The sequence below is a fragment of the Psammomys obesus genome, unplaced genomic scaffold, assembly GCF_907164565.1.
Source record: "Psammomys obesus unplaced genomic scaffold, mPsaObe1.curated_primary_1811, whole genome shotgun sequence".
NCBI lineage: Eukaryota > Metazoa > Chordata > Mammalia > Rodentia > Muridae > Psammomys > Psammomys obesus.
Genome location: NW_026596166.1, coordinates 6,768,501 through 6,784,005, shown reverse-complemented (window position 1 = coordinate 6,784,005; position 15,505 = coordinate 6,768,501). Strand labels below are relative to the sequence as shown.

Sequence of the window (15,505 nt, the reverse complement as noted above, 5' to 3'; positions counted from 1 at the left end):
TATCTATCTATCTATCTATCTATCTATCTATCTATCTATCTATCTATCTATATCCTTATACAAATTTGGTACATAATAAATAAAATATTAACGAGAGCTGTTAACTGTTCAAGTATGCTAGTGGATACAGTGACTAAAATAGCAATACTCCTTTTAAAATTTCATCTATTGGAAGGGTCGTCCATGGAACAGCCATGGTTTTGCAAGCCTAGAATTAACAGGCTGCTATTGGGTTCTGTTTATTGCCTTGAAGAAGGTAATCAGTTAAATTTTGCCATAGTAAAAAAGAAAAAAAAAAAAAAAAAACATTCCAAAGTCTCTTGGAGATTTGATAAGACTTAAGTTCTGTCCTTTAGATTTTTATGACCAGACTGCAATCCTAGCCTTCTCAGAGAACATTTAAACTTTTTTCTTTTTAAAAAATTACACAATTACTATATATTTGTTTTCATTGTAAAAAAAAAAAAGATTGAATTATAAATAAGGGTAGAAGAAAAACTGAAAGTTTCCTTCCCTACTACCACTATCGTCAGCTTGTCCATATTTGCTTCTAAAGTGTAATGTGTCTCTGAGAGATCATTTTAATTCACATAATTTACATAACTTAGAGTATATACGCTGTTTTATATATATTCTTTTAATCTTTTTCTTTAATACTAGCTTGACTATCTTTCACTGCTAGCTATAAGAACTACTTTATTCCTTTTAACTTCCATAATATTTAGTTAGTGTGTGTGTGTGTGTGTGTGTGTGTGTGTGTGTATATATATATATATATATATATATATATATATTATTACTATTGTGGTATTATAAACAATACACTGAGTAGTCCTGAATTTAAATATGTAATCTTAGAATGATTGTTCAAAATCATAGCTAAACATTAGTGAAATACTAAAAATATGTAGAAAATGTGCTTTTAATTTTGTCAGTTACTACTAACAGTTAATATTTGTCTCATGTGTGTATGTATGTGTACATGTACATATATGCTATTTATGTGTGCATGTGAAGGTTAGAGGCTAGCTTCTAGTGCCAAAACTCAGAAACTGTGTACCTGTTTTTTTAAGACGTAGTACACTGAGGCTTACCGATTAGGCTAGGCTGACTGTTCAGTGAACTCCAGGGATCTGCCCATCGCTGCCTTTCCAGCAGTGGGATTGCAAGTATACAATACCAAACCACCTGCAGTCCCAAACCTGACTTTTCTGGGATTGAATGTGGGCCTGTATGCTTATATGTCAAACACTGTACTGATGGAACAATTTTCCCAGCCCTCCATACCCCCAACAATTAGCTAAAATTATACTATTTGGTATGCTTTCATATCCTTTTTCACTTTTTGTGAGCATTTTCTATTTTAATCCCATGCTTTTAATAGTGCAGGGCCACTAGAGAGGTGGTATTTCTTATGAGTTAAAGCATTTAAGAGTGCCTGGGTTTATGCAGGGTAGTGTGCACAGCACTCTGGAGGCAGAGACAGGCAGGTCTCTGGCAATTTGAGGCCACCCTGATCTGCATAGCAAGTTCCAGGACAGCCAGAGCTGTGTAGAAAGACCTTGTCTCAAAATAAAACAAGAGTGCCTAAGTTTAAAACTCAGTTTTTTTTACTAACTGGCTTATGTCACCTAATGTTTGTATGAAAATGTTTGTTGTTTTTATTTTGGTATTACTACCAGTTGCCTTGTGTTAGACATTGTTTCTAGATTCGTTACTACTGATTAACAATTGTAATTTATAGCCAAGAATGCAAAGATTTTGACTTGAGATAACCCCTAATCATTTCTTCCTTTAATTTTAGAAGGCCTTTGAGGTGATTATGAACTTACCTACAGAATAGAGAGACTTTGGCTTACAGATATTAGTAAGTTGAAAATAAAATGATTACCAAAAAAAAAAAAAAAAAGAAACAAAACCTATTTAGAAGCTGGAATTGGCTGTACACACCTGTTATCCAGCACTCTAAAAGGTGAGGCAAGTGCTGAGGCTATATAGTGGTCCTTTCTCAGAAAATCAAAACATGAATTAAAACAGAAATTATTTAGTAGAGGCTAATCTGTCACCAGCATTATCCTGAATCTTACATAGTCTTTAACAGTGTTTACCCCCACGGGACATTAATATTCGGTATTTGATCCATTGAATCTCCCCTCTTCTTCTTGAATAAATATGATGTTAATTTTGAGATCTTTTTGAAAAGTACATAGTGCTTGTTTAAGTAGTGCAAATAAATATCATTTAATGTCTAATATGAAATTATACTTCTAATTTTGAGCTTTCAAGTCCTGTAACATATTTAATGTTGAAGTTTTAATTTGAGGCATGATTGAGGACCTTTAGCTAAAGATTCATTTCTGTCAGTATAAATTCCATTCATTTCTGTCAGTATAAATTACAGATGGTAAACATAACCCACGGTGGAAAAAAGCTTTAAAATGTATGCAGTCTGTTTACAATCTATTACATGTATATAGTAACATAAATCTTTTGAATGCATTTACAGTGCCATATTTCTACTGGGGAACATTAATTATGTTTCAGACCTGTGATGTAGGTATCTAAAGACAAAGGTGAAGGCACATGGCCTCAGTAAGTGCTGAAGTGTAACTTTTTTCTGTTTTGATTGCTCATCTGTCACCACGCAAAGTCCACAAGCTGTTCCCAGCAAGAGTTCTTGCATCCTGCAGGACCTTTATATGAGAGTAGTTCAGTTTCCTCTCTGAGTTATCTCATCTCGTTTATCTCATCTAGGATCTGTATTCAGCCATTTCATTTCTTGGTCTGAGCCTTTTGGGGCCCTCTTTAATTTTTTGTTTCACTTCATGTGTATTTTCTCTTTCAACTTTCTTTTTCTTCTCTTTCATTGCCTAAAAAGAAAGTTTAAAGATTATATATACTCTTCGACTTTTCTTTACAGATATTTTAATTCTCTTCCTATCTTCTCCACAAAATTTACTTAAACCTTGGTTAGGGCAACAAGTAACAAATAATAGCAAGGCTGGCACATCTACCTTCTTCCTTCCATAACATTAGCATCACTTTCTCCCAGGGTCTCATGGCTGGCTTCAGAATGTTGTTCAATAAACTATTCCAGGCATTTAGACGAATTATGAAGGGAGAAGTATGATATTAAAATTAATAATAAAAGAAAGCCTTAGGGATGGGCAGGTAGTTTAGTTAGTACTAATAAGTGTTTAGAGAAAACTTGAATTTAGCTGGGTACAGTGGCACTCACCTGTAATCCTAGCACTCCGGGAGGCAGAGGCAGGCGGATACCTGAATTCAAGGCCAGACTGATCTACAAAACAAGTCCAGGACAGCCAAGGCCACACAAAGAAACCCTGTCTCGAAAAACCACAGAAGAAGCAGAAGAGGAGGAAAGAAGAAGAGAAAGAAAGAAAGGAGGTCCTCCTCTCCTTCCCTCTGACCCTGTCAGTGGACTTGGGCAGAGGCATTGGGAGGAGATGAGGGAGAGCGGGTGAAATTGGAAGAGGGCTACAGCTGTGATACAAAGTGAATAAACTGTAATTAAAAAATAATTTAAAAAAAACTAATGTAATTCCTAGAACCCGTTTTTAAGGCTGGGTATGATACAGCACATATTGGTCAACCCAACATTGGGGAAACGGAGACAGGAAGATCTTTGTGTGTGTTAGGTTAGCCAGTCTGGGCTACTTCTGAGTTCCAGGCCAGTGAGAGACCATGTCTTAGAAAAAAAGTTAGATGGTATTTGGGGAACCGCACGAGTTTATTCTCTGTATTTGAGGAACAACACAAGTTTATTCTCTGGCCCTCACACATGTACATTCCCACACACATGCACCTGCACCCACATAGACATAAAAAGAAAACTGTGGACGTTAGATACAGGTATATTATTTATGTATGTTACAACGTTGGGTTGATCATTCCCTTTCACATTTTAATGGGAATTGTCTGGATAGAGTCAAAATCATTTGAATTAGCTATTTATAACCCACTTTAAAAACATTTTGTGAAAATAAGTTTTTGGTGGATGAAAACAATTTTGAGAAGTATGCAAATATACAGTCATTTTGAGCACCTACTATCTCACAACCTAGAGACCCTTGTTCACATTTAGGTCTGTGTGCATGTATGTGTTTAAATTTAAGATAACAGTGTATCATTCTCAACCTACTTTAAAAAAAAGTGTGTATTTTTCCAGTGCTACATGTGGAGAAGACTAGAATTGTGTAGAACTAGCGAAGATTAAACAAGATTAATGCTGTTACGTGTAGCCAAGTGTACCGCTCTCTCACTTTTCCTTTAGATATATAGTCTGCTTATCGGTACCACTTTTTTAAAAATTATTTAATTTTTAGTGCATTAGAGTGAAGGTGGCAAACCCCTTGGAATTGGTGTTGACAGTTGTGAGCTGTCATGTGGGTGCTGGGAATTGAACCCAGGTTCTTTGGAAGAGCAGACAGTGCTCGTAACCACTGAGCCATCTCTCCAGCCCCCCCAGTATTACTTTTATAGCAAAACTAATTCTCAAAAAACCATCAGAAGGGTAAGTGTTTCCTAACACCATAGGGTGTAATTTACAGGGGATTACTGAAGAGTTAACTAAAAATGTTTGCCTTGCTGTATGTAGTAAACATTGAAATTTGCCAATAAGTAGCGCTGTTTGAAAGGCTGAACGAATGGCATTACATTGTAGAAATGTTCCCATATTCCCCTACTTGGCACATTTAGAGTAAATCTAAAGCTTCCTGTTATTAACATTAACGGAGGCGGGGCTAATAACAATCTTTAATTCTTGTGTCTTAACTCTAAGGAGTGGAATCTCTGTGTCAAAAACATGTCACTTTTGAATACTTTCAATACTATTCACTATTAATGTCTGAGAAAGTTTGAACTAGTTTATGCTTTCCCCAGTACTTTTCTTCCTTTACTTTTTTAATGTCTCTTTTGTCTGTGTGTATGTTAAGTGCACCATGTGGGTACAATGCCCACAGAGGTCAGAAGAGGCCATTGTATCCCCTAGAACTGGAGTTACAGCCACTTGTGAGCTGCCATGTAGGTGTTAGGAATCCAACCCACACCCTCTCTAACAGCAATGACTGTTCTTAACCATGGAGCCATCTCTCTAGCTTCAGGAGTGCCATTTTCTTGAGCTTTATCGTCTTTAATATTTAATTTGAAACCCCAGCAGTGTTTTTATTGCATGTGATAAAATACAGCTCAGGCTAGTGCAAGAAAGAAAATGCAGTTGGGGTTCACACAGCTTAGCTTTGTTTTAAGAAATAGTTAAATTGAGAATCTCAGATGTGTCTTCAGAATGTAATCCCTCGCTTTATCTAATTGCTACTTGGCATGTGTGTTTCTATAGTTGCATGTTAGTGTCACTCTGCCCTTCACAGGCTACCTGTATAGAATTAAAGAGTGTAGCATTTTCACACCTGCATGCATATAGTTTGTAATTAAAAAAAAAATGAAAAGAGTATTTCCGAGTATTTGGGTATCAGTTTCCTGGAATGATGACAGTTTGCCCTGCTTGAGTTATTCATTATTAACCATGTGAATGGGATTTTCTGATTATATGAGTCAAGTGTCTTACTCTTGGTTTTTGGTTGTCTCTGAGATTATTATCACCTCACAGATAGGGCAAGACTGATCAATACTGGCATTGCCCTAACAGGGTGCGGGTTTATAATCTACAGAAGTTTCTGTAAAGCATGGCATTCTGCAGCTGTTTTTAAATTTTTTCTTAAAATTGGCAGGTTTATCAAGCTATTTCATCTTCTTAAATAAAGTAGCGGTGCACAGTGCTTTGTCTCTCTAGGTCTTGCTTTCTTCGTATGAATTAAGATGATAAGAATCACTGCTTTAAAGGATTGTTAGGTTAAAGAAACACTAGCCCATGTGCAACACTCCGAACAGTAGTTCTCGGTACGCAACGTTCACATTATAATATTTGTTAAATTGTTCTCAGAAGACTCTTTAGAACTTTGAAGATTCTGATTAAAATCATTAAAGTTTGTCTTTCTAATTCATGAAAGGATGAGGTCCTTTGAGCCAAATTAAAATAAACTTTAATCCTCCTCTTTACTTTTTCCACAAATATCTAACCTTTGTATGTTAAATGAAGGTTTGGTTTTATTATGTAACACTAAATATTTTCTAAAGTGATATTGGTAAAAAGGGAGAAAGTGTGAATGGTGATTCGACTGTTAGAGGGCAGGAACTTAAGAACAATATTTCCATGTTCTTTTGGTAATAAGAATCCTATCAAATAGCCCTCAACTTATTAGTAAAGGAAAGTTGGAAATCACCTCTCTTTGTAGATAACACAATTAAAGTAGTATTAAATGAATTCTCGAATCAGTCTTCACTGTGACGGGAGTAAAGGATATTGCCTTTTTGAGTGTGAATAAGTTGATGTCTTTTTATTTTTCTTTATGGACTGGAGAGAAGGCTCAGCAGTTAAGAGAGTGCTTTGTTTTTCTTTCAGAAGACCTAAGTTCAATTCCCAGCATCCACATAATAGACACATCTAACTATAACTTCAGCTCTGGGGAATCTGACATCCTCTTCCTGCCTCTACAGGAACCCAAACACACATTTGCATATACATCACACACACAAATAAATTTTAAACATGTTTTCTGTAGCTGTTGATCAGAAAGCTAGCATTAAACCACCATGGCTTATATTTAGTTATACATTCATATTTTATAAATGTTTTTATTTCCTCAGTTGAGGGAATGAGATGAGAAACATTCCCAAGCCTTTCTAGTACTCTCTCTCTCTCTCTCTCTCACTCTCTCACTCTCTCTCACTGGCTGGTTCAACTCAACTGTTCTGGCCCAAATTCCTCTCCAAGATGACTGTTTCAAACTGGTTTCTCTTGACTCCTGATTGAATTGCTCTGCTTAGACTCAAACTAATTCTGTCAATATGTTTTAATCTTCTGGCTCTTGCTCATTCTGTTGTCACCTGTGTCTAGCTTGTTCTCTCTGCCACCTGTCTCTGTAAAATTGGCCCAGTAAAAAAGCCTCTTCTCTCTCCCTGTGCTACTCCTAAGTAGCTTCTCTTCCCTGTCCTGTTCTTGTAAGAGTTGGGGTTATCCCATCTCTGACTCATTCTGGCAAATCTTTCTCTAATTCCTCACTTTGTCTGCCACTCGATTAAATGTCACTTTCAAGCATACCTGCTTCCTTCTATAAACTAATTTATAGTTTATAAATTGTTTGTAATTAAAGGTTTATACATTTAATAAATTAACAATATTTATTGTTTCAGATTAAAGGTATGTACTAAGGATGTATCTGTATTCCAGCCAGATCATACTGTAATTAAGAGTGTGTCCTCATTCCAGTAGGACCACATAGACCTATAAGGTCTTTGGATGTGATCTCTTGCCAAAGCAGCCATGTTACTGGATTAGCATTTCTCGACAATATTTCACAGATACCCATGTACCGATCTCACTGATGACACTAATTAAGCTAATAAATTTTGATGGTTCAGGCCATAATTGAATAGTTTTGATATAGTTATTTTTACTATGTTCTGTTTTATTAGATTTCTTTTAGTACAGTGTGATTTTTAAGGTTAAGTTTCTTGGAACTGGGTTTAAATTTTCAATATTTAAAAAATTTTTAAAATTTACGTGTATAGGTATTTTGCCTGCATGTATAACTATGTGTGGCATGCATACCAGCTACATCTCTGGAGGGCATAAGATTCCCTGGAACTGAGTTATGGGTAGTTAGACACTACCATGTTGGTGCTGGGAACCAAATATGTATCTTCAAGAAGAATAAACATTTCTAACCTATGAGCTGTTTCTCCAGCCTTGGGCCTAGTTTTGTTACATAAACAGCCTTGTAGCTGTAGCAGGAAGGAGAACTGGCCCTAGTGGCATGGGTTCAGGATTGTTAACCCTGGTGGCATGGGCATAGGAGAACTGGCGAGCTGACCAATTCCACCAAGCCCAGACAGATCAAGGGCTTTGAGTTGGCCTACCCCAAGGTCCACCCCATCTATGAGCTGCTGAAGCTGGTAAAGGAGCTGATCCTGCATGTCCATTTTGGTTTTTTATTTTTGTTTTTTAATTTTAGGAGGGAGGTTGCAACGGCAGAGGGCAGATATGAAGGGACGGGGAGACGAGTGAGATTGGGGTGCATAGTGTGAAATTCACAAAGAATCAATAAAAAGTTAAACAGCCTAGCCCTTGGAGAAAGCATTGTCAATAATCATGCTTATTAATTTATTGAATATGTTACTAGAATTTTCTTAGAGACAAAAGCTTTCTAATATGACAGCCTCATTTTTAGAAGCTGTTATTAGGAAGCTTATTCCCATGTCATGTTTATCAATTCTAATGTTCACGTGTTCTATGAAAGAAAAATAATTCTTGTATGAATTTTTTATACATGCCCAGGGGCCTCAGTCTAAGTATATTGCATTTGAAAAAAATATTGTAATCTTGAGCAGAGTGTAGTAGTACAAGACTAATCCAAGCACTCAGGGAGCTGAGCTGGGAGATCTCAAGTTCAAGCCCAGGCTGGGTACTGTTTCATGAGGGTGGGGTTGGGGATCTCATGCATGAAGAGGACCTTAACCCCCAGCTCAGATGTAGCCTATAGGCAGTTCAGTCTCAGTTTGAGTTTCCTAGTAAGGGGAACAGGGGCTGACTCTAACATGGACTGACTGTATTGCCGCTGTTTGATCACTTCCCCCTGGTGGAGGGCACATTGCCAGGCCACACAGGAAGAGGATGCAAACAGTCCTAATAAGTTCAGATGGTAAGGGAGGCTTACCATCAGTTCAGATGGCTGAGTTCAGATGGTAAGGGAGGAGGGCTCCTCTTTTCTGAGAAATAGAGGAGGGGCATGGGGGAAAGAGAGGGAGGGGTCTACAGTTGGGATGTGAAGTGAATAAATTATAAAAAAATTTACATTTAAAAAAGGGGGAAGAAGTCCTTTAGTTTGTTAATTTTTTAACTTAAATTACATACTAAATATCTGAAATATAGAAAGGCATAAGCCACTTTAAAAATGGTACCATCTTCTTTTCACATGGAGTCTGAGACCTACATACAATAATGTTACCCTTTTCACAGACAACAAAGTAAGATTGGAGGGTTATTACTCAAAATTTATTAACAATGGTTAGTAGCTACTTGTGTAGTTGGTGAGTAGAGACTCTTGTGTTACAAGAACTTCTTTGTCATCATTTATAGCATCTTCATCATGGTTAACTTTTAGAGGTAAAATTTCCAAGGTATGATTTCTGTGTATATTTATTCTGATCTTTTACAAAACTTAATCATCTTCCATCATACTCAAAGAAATTCTTTTAAAGGGATGCTTTCTTTTGAATATATACAGAAAGTTTAGTTTTTCAGATCTAAATTTGAATTCATTACTACATTGTAGTATATAATCAAATAAACTGAAAGGAGGAGGTACTATTTGCTGTCTGTGTTCTTTGGTGCTGTATCTATAAATTCAGCCAAGTAGAGACTGAAACATTTGGAGTTTGTGGAGGATAACATTTCTATTGAACAAGCACAGAATTTGTCATCTTTAACAGTGTAGCAACTAGTGAAACAGATTTTATACTTACACATGAGTATTGTATCATTTAGATGTTAGCATCTTATATAAGATAGGAACTTCTGCAGATAGTGGTATCTTCAACATGGAGGTGAAAGTGGGTTTTGGAAGCATTCCTTAGAACACAGAAAGATGACTAACGCAAAAGGGAGTACTGTTTCCCTTTGTAGCTTTGGGCATACAACCATAGATTCAGCCAACCAGGAACTGAAACATTTAGGGAGAGGGAGGGAAATAGCATCTCTATTGAGTTCCCACTGTTGAGTGGGAAGTAGCTGATATGATTTGGGGAATGCCATTAACACATTAACATAGCTGGTAGGGATCCACCAGTGAATCTTAACTCTGACAGGTGTAGCATTCATAAAGGTATTTAAAAAAAAAAAAATCTATGTAAAAAGCTCTCGCTTCCATTCCCAGCAGCACACACACACGTTACAGAGAATAGGAACAACATTATTCATTTGACTATCTTTGAACCTTACTCACATTTTTGAGGCAGTGTGATTGTATATTTTATTAAATACACAAGCATTCTTACTGTTTTCATTGAGTATTTTTGTAGCTTATTTCCAGCAATTGTTACCGTAGTCAAAAATAATTTTTGTCATGTTTCAAAAATTATTTGCCTGTGTTTGTAAAATTTGTTATAAGACCTGCTGGTGGTTCTCTATTAGCCTCTATGGCTTAATTATCACCTCTTTAGTTTTATGTTTGTTGAAATTGGTTTGTTAGATTATTTTAAAGATTTATTATTTTTTTATGTACATGAGTATTGTGCCTGTGTATATGCCTATGCACCACATGCATGCAAGTCCCCTCGGAGGCCAGAAGGTATTGGGTCTAGAGTTACAGGTGGCTAGGTACCTTGTAGAATGTTGGGAATTGAACCCCAGGCCATCTGCAAGGAACAGCCAGTGCTTTTAACCACTGGGCCCTCTTACTAGCTCAGTATATCAAATTTTAATGTGCACCACAATTTCATGAAGGAATTTTGTTTAAAGATTTCTGGACCTTACTCCTCATTCTCCAGTACAGGAAGTCTGGTCAGTGATTGACCTTTGGCATATATAACTACTTATCTTTTTTTTTTCTTATTCATATAATTCTGATGAGATTAATTTAAATAGTACAGGATTTGTCTGTCTTTTCCTTCTCTTAAGATTTATTTTTAATTATGTGCGTATGTATATACAATGTTTGTATCTGTATGTCAGTGCAGATGCCCATGGAAGTAGAGGCTTCTGATCCCCGGGAGCTAGAAATGAATATAGGATCAGGTCTTGTGTTTTCTGGAAGTCCAGCTCATAACTACTGGGCTATCTCTAGCCTCCCTTGCTTCTTTTTAACTTGGTGGTGGTGGTGGTGGTGGTAGCAGAAGAGAAGAAACTCAGTCAGGAACCCCTTCTTTGTCTGTTTTTGAGACAGGGTCTCACTCTGTACCTGTGGGTGCCCTGGTACTTGCTGTACTCCAAACTCATAGAGATCCACCTGCCTCTGCCTTGAGAGAGTGTGATTAAAGGCATGTATCACCATGCCCAGCTAAAGGCTCATTTTTAAGTTTATCGATTATAATTTAGGAGATATTTTAGATTACAGTGCCATAACTTTAATTTGTACCTACATTGAGATACCCATTTTTGCTGGGTTTTCCAGTTTGCAGTTTCTCTCTCATTAAATGTCTCAGATTGAGATATGAAAAGAGCCTATTAATAATAAAAATACTCTTAATAACAAATGTAAAATACTTCCTTAAAGAGTAACCTCTACCCCTTTCCACTATCCCCTTTTTAAAGATAAAAACTGATAACGGAGTTAATTTACTAAAAACTAACAACACTTGCTGGGAAAAGATTGTGGAAAACAAAATTAATCCTATCATGTTTCTGGTTGGGTTTAGGAGATGTATTTATAATAAAAAGTTTTGATTCAGTGGGCTAGGGAAATGGCTTAGTAACATCAATGTGGAAGCATGAAGACCTCAGTTCAAATCCTAGCATGCACTTTAAAAGCCTGGTATGGCTGCATTGTACCTGTAATCCCAGCACTGTGAGGTGAAGACAGGAAGATCTCCCAGGGCAGTAAGAGACCCTGTCTCAGAGTGATAGATGAAGACACCAACATTGTTCTTTGGCTCTTTCACGTGTGCATTCACCACACATGCACACACACATGCACATGCAAGTTGATTGCGTAGTTTCCAACATTGAAATTTGTACATTTTCCCGACCACAGTAGTTTAGGACAAAATAGTGAAAGACATGAATGTTCCATGTGTAATTCAGTACTGAAGAGCTAAGGCAGAGGTCCTAGAGTTTGAAACTAGCCTGATCAACACAGCAGGACCTTGACTCAAGAAAACAAAACAGAGTGTGGAAGTGGTTAAGCTGGAAACTTCCTAAACATTGACCCTCTTTCAACAAACTGTTTCAGTATCTCCAATCTCCTTTGTAAACCTCTTTTTTGACAAGATTGCTGTTTGTGTTTACATTAAAGAGGACCTTTGCGTGCTATTGGACCTGGCTAATGCCTAAATGAGGCTGTGTTCATATTTATTCCATGATTTGTTTTCTGAACATTTTGTTATGTTTTATGTGTCAGAACTCTGCTATGAAGGTATATGTAAAATTAGCTGCCATGGTTAGTCATTGTATTTATTCTGGTAATCATGTATGTTTGTGTGTGTGTTTCTGTAAAGCATTAAATTTTCAATTAAGCCAGGTATGCTTATAATTTTAGCTATTCAGGAGGCAGAGGCAAGTTTGAGGTTAGCCAGCAATACATAACATGACTTTGCCTCAAAGAAAAAAAGAACAATGTGTAAAAAAAAAAAAAAAAAAAAAATAGTGTGTGTGTGCGCACGCATGTAATTTTTCTATGCCTACTCTAGCCCAAATGATGACACAGAGATTTATTAATAATCCTCAAAGCACTATAATTGGGCAGATACTCATTTATTCTAACTCTACATGGGTCTAGACTATTTCCCAGCCATGTGCCCTATTAATAACTGTGATGTAGTCTCGCCCTGGCTCCTTCTGCTCCATCTTTGCCTTCATGGAGGTTTCCTCCTCACAGCTGCCTCCTTGTGGTGACCTTCTCTCCTTTCTCCACCTGAGACCCCTCTAACTAGGATTGGAAGTCCCGCCTCAACTCTGCTGTCCTCTTCTTCCCAGCTATAGGATGATCAGCTCTTTATTAACCAATCAGAAGTGAGGGAGAACAATTTTTACACAACATTGAGACAGGAAATTCTTCATAATAATGACAATACCCTTGTCCAGACTGCAGCCAGATCTCTAGGCACAGAAATCGGCATCTGAATACACAGTGCACAAGACATCCCCCAACATAGTAACATACTGATTCTTGTATTTGTGTAGCATTTATCAATAGATTTTCTAAGTCAAGAACTGTTCTAAGTGCTCAGATGAAGCCTGTGGTAGCTCAGTAACCAATTGGTTTCCCATAGTAAGGGGAACAGGGACTATCTCTAACAGGAACTCAATGGCAGGCTCTTTGACCTCCCCACTCCCCAAGGGAGGAGCAGTCCTGCTAGGCCACAGAGGAGGACTTTGCAGCCAAACAGGGTCAGATGAAAGGGGAGAAGGTCCTCCCCAATCAGTAGACTTGGAAAGGGGCAGGGAGGAGATGAGAGAGGGAGGGTGGGACGGTGGGACTGGGAGGGAATGAGGGAACAGGATACAGCTGGGATACAGTTAATAAAATATAATTAATAATAATAATAATAAAGCCTCACAAAAAATAAGATATTAAAACATCAGTAAATTTTGATGATTTAAGTGTTTTCTATATAATAATATTGCATGTGTAGACATTCATTTCCATATCTTTATTAAATGTTTATAAACAAAACAAAAAAAAGAACTGTTCTAAGTACTTGGAATGTTTAACTTGAATGTGAGGCTGAAACAAAGACATAAAAAAGTGGAGGTGAGTGCCTTGTTAGGGTGCCAGGAAGCTGTGGTCCAGAACAAATATTAAGAAGGTTCTGAGGAGGAAACATCTGAACTGTTTAAAGAACAGCAAGGAACTAGTCTAGATAGCAGAGTGGCCAGGCATCTGGTAGGCAGAAGCAGGTTCATTGCCAAGTTGGGATATGTAAGGAGACCCTGTCTTAAAAAGAAAAGGAAAGGAAAAAAAAAATAAGAAAGGGGAAAGGTAATAAGGTAGGTGAAAGGTGAAAGAATAAAATATTGTTTAAAGGAACCACTTATCTAAATGAATCAGTATTTTCTTAGTACACTACACTAAAAATATATTGAGGCCATATGAGAGTGCCACAGTGTCAACAGTCTGAAAAAGAATTAAGTGCATCAGAACTGCCTTGTTTTCTGTGAATGCTTCAATTTGAATTTTAAAATAAAACATGTAATTAAATACTTTTGAAAGTCATTTCATTTATACAATACCCAGGGAGGGTAGTAAGGGAGATAGCAGAGATCTGTTGGGTTATAATGGACACTGACACACATACACACACTTTTGACAGGGTCTCACTGTATATGCCTGACTGGCTTGGAACTTGGTATGTAATCCAGGCTGTTCTCAAACACACAGAGATCCATCTGCCTCAGCTCCCGAACTCTGGGATTAAAGATGAGCCATCACACCTGGCACATTTTTCCTTTTTTAAATTTGTGTGCAGTGATGGCTGTGATACTCAATTTGGATGATCAGCGATCAGCCTGAATATTAAATCAGTCCAGATGTAGAGAACCTTATAAGCAACTTGAAACACTTAACTCTCCTCCCTTTTCTAAACAACTTAACAAATCTAAACTACTAAAATACAGCCACTCACATGAAAGACTTGAGCAAAAAAAAATTGAAAATGCTTTCAGGGTCTCACTTAGAACCTGAACTGCTTACCTTATCTACCCCAAGGAAGGCTGTATCAGTCGTCTATCACAGAACTGCAGGGCTCACCAAGGATTATTTTTGCAAGAGATGGATCCTGCAGTACCTCTTACGGTAGCCTGCATCAAGAACTGTGCAGACATGCAGCATGTAAAGTACTGTATTTCTGTAAATTACCAATTCCAAATGTTAGGGTTTTTTGGGGGGTGGGGGTTGTTTTGTTTTGTTTTGGGGGTTAGGTTTGGGGGGGTTGTTTTTTGTTGTTTTGGTTTTGTTTCCAAGACAGGGTTTCTTTGTCTTTCTAGACTTGCTTTGTAGCTCAGGTTGGCCTCGAACTCACAGAGATCTGCCTGCCTCTGCCTCTGCCTCTCTGAGTGCTGGGATTACAAGCATGCATCACTGCAACTGGCTCATCTGTGTTGTTTTGAAGTACAGATTAAGTGAAATTCTGCTTCTTCTATATGATGTGGTATTTCAGCCAAGTATATAAATAAAGTTTTTTTTTTTTTTTTTAATTGCTTACCAGTTCCTACAACTATTCTAGATACAATATAAACTAGTAAAATAGGTAAATCTGTTTGGCTGTCTACTAATTACACCAAAAAGCCTGTTAGCTTCCTGACTATAAAAATGTGACTTTAAGAGCTGAAATCAGGGGCTCACCAGGTTAAAGTCACCATTCTGTTCCCAGCACCGATGGCAGACAGTTCACAACTTCCTGTAACTCTGGCTCACAGGAATCCAATACTCTCTTCTAGCTGCCACAGGCACTTGTACACACGCACACAAATAAAATAAAATCTTTTTTAAAAGAAACTAAAATTATGGAGACTGAGGCAGACAATAGCAAGTTTGTTGTTAGCCTGAGCTACAGCGCAAGAAAGTATCTCAAAACAAACAACACAAATAACCAAAAAAAAAAAAACTAAAGTTAAATCATGACAATAAAATATTGGCAAGTGATCAAACTTATCCCTAAGATGGTTGACTTATAAAATGTTTAAATTATCCCTGAACTCTGTTATTTGGCACAA

General features: G+C 37.2%; 1 protein-coding gene across 3 annotated transcripts in view; it reads left to right on the top strand.

Annotated features, from left to right (window-relative positions):
- The window catches only part of Hif1a (hypoxia inducible factor 1 subunit alpha), a 46,089-nt gene that overhangs the window by 6,594 nt on the left and 23,990 nt on the right, over positions 1–15,505 (top strand). The window lies entirely within an intron of this gene.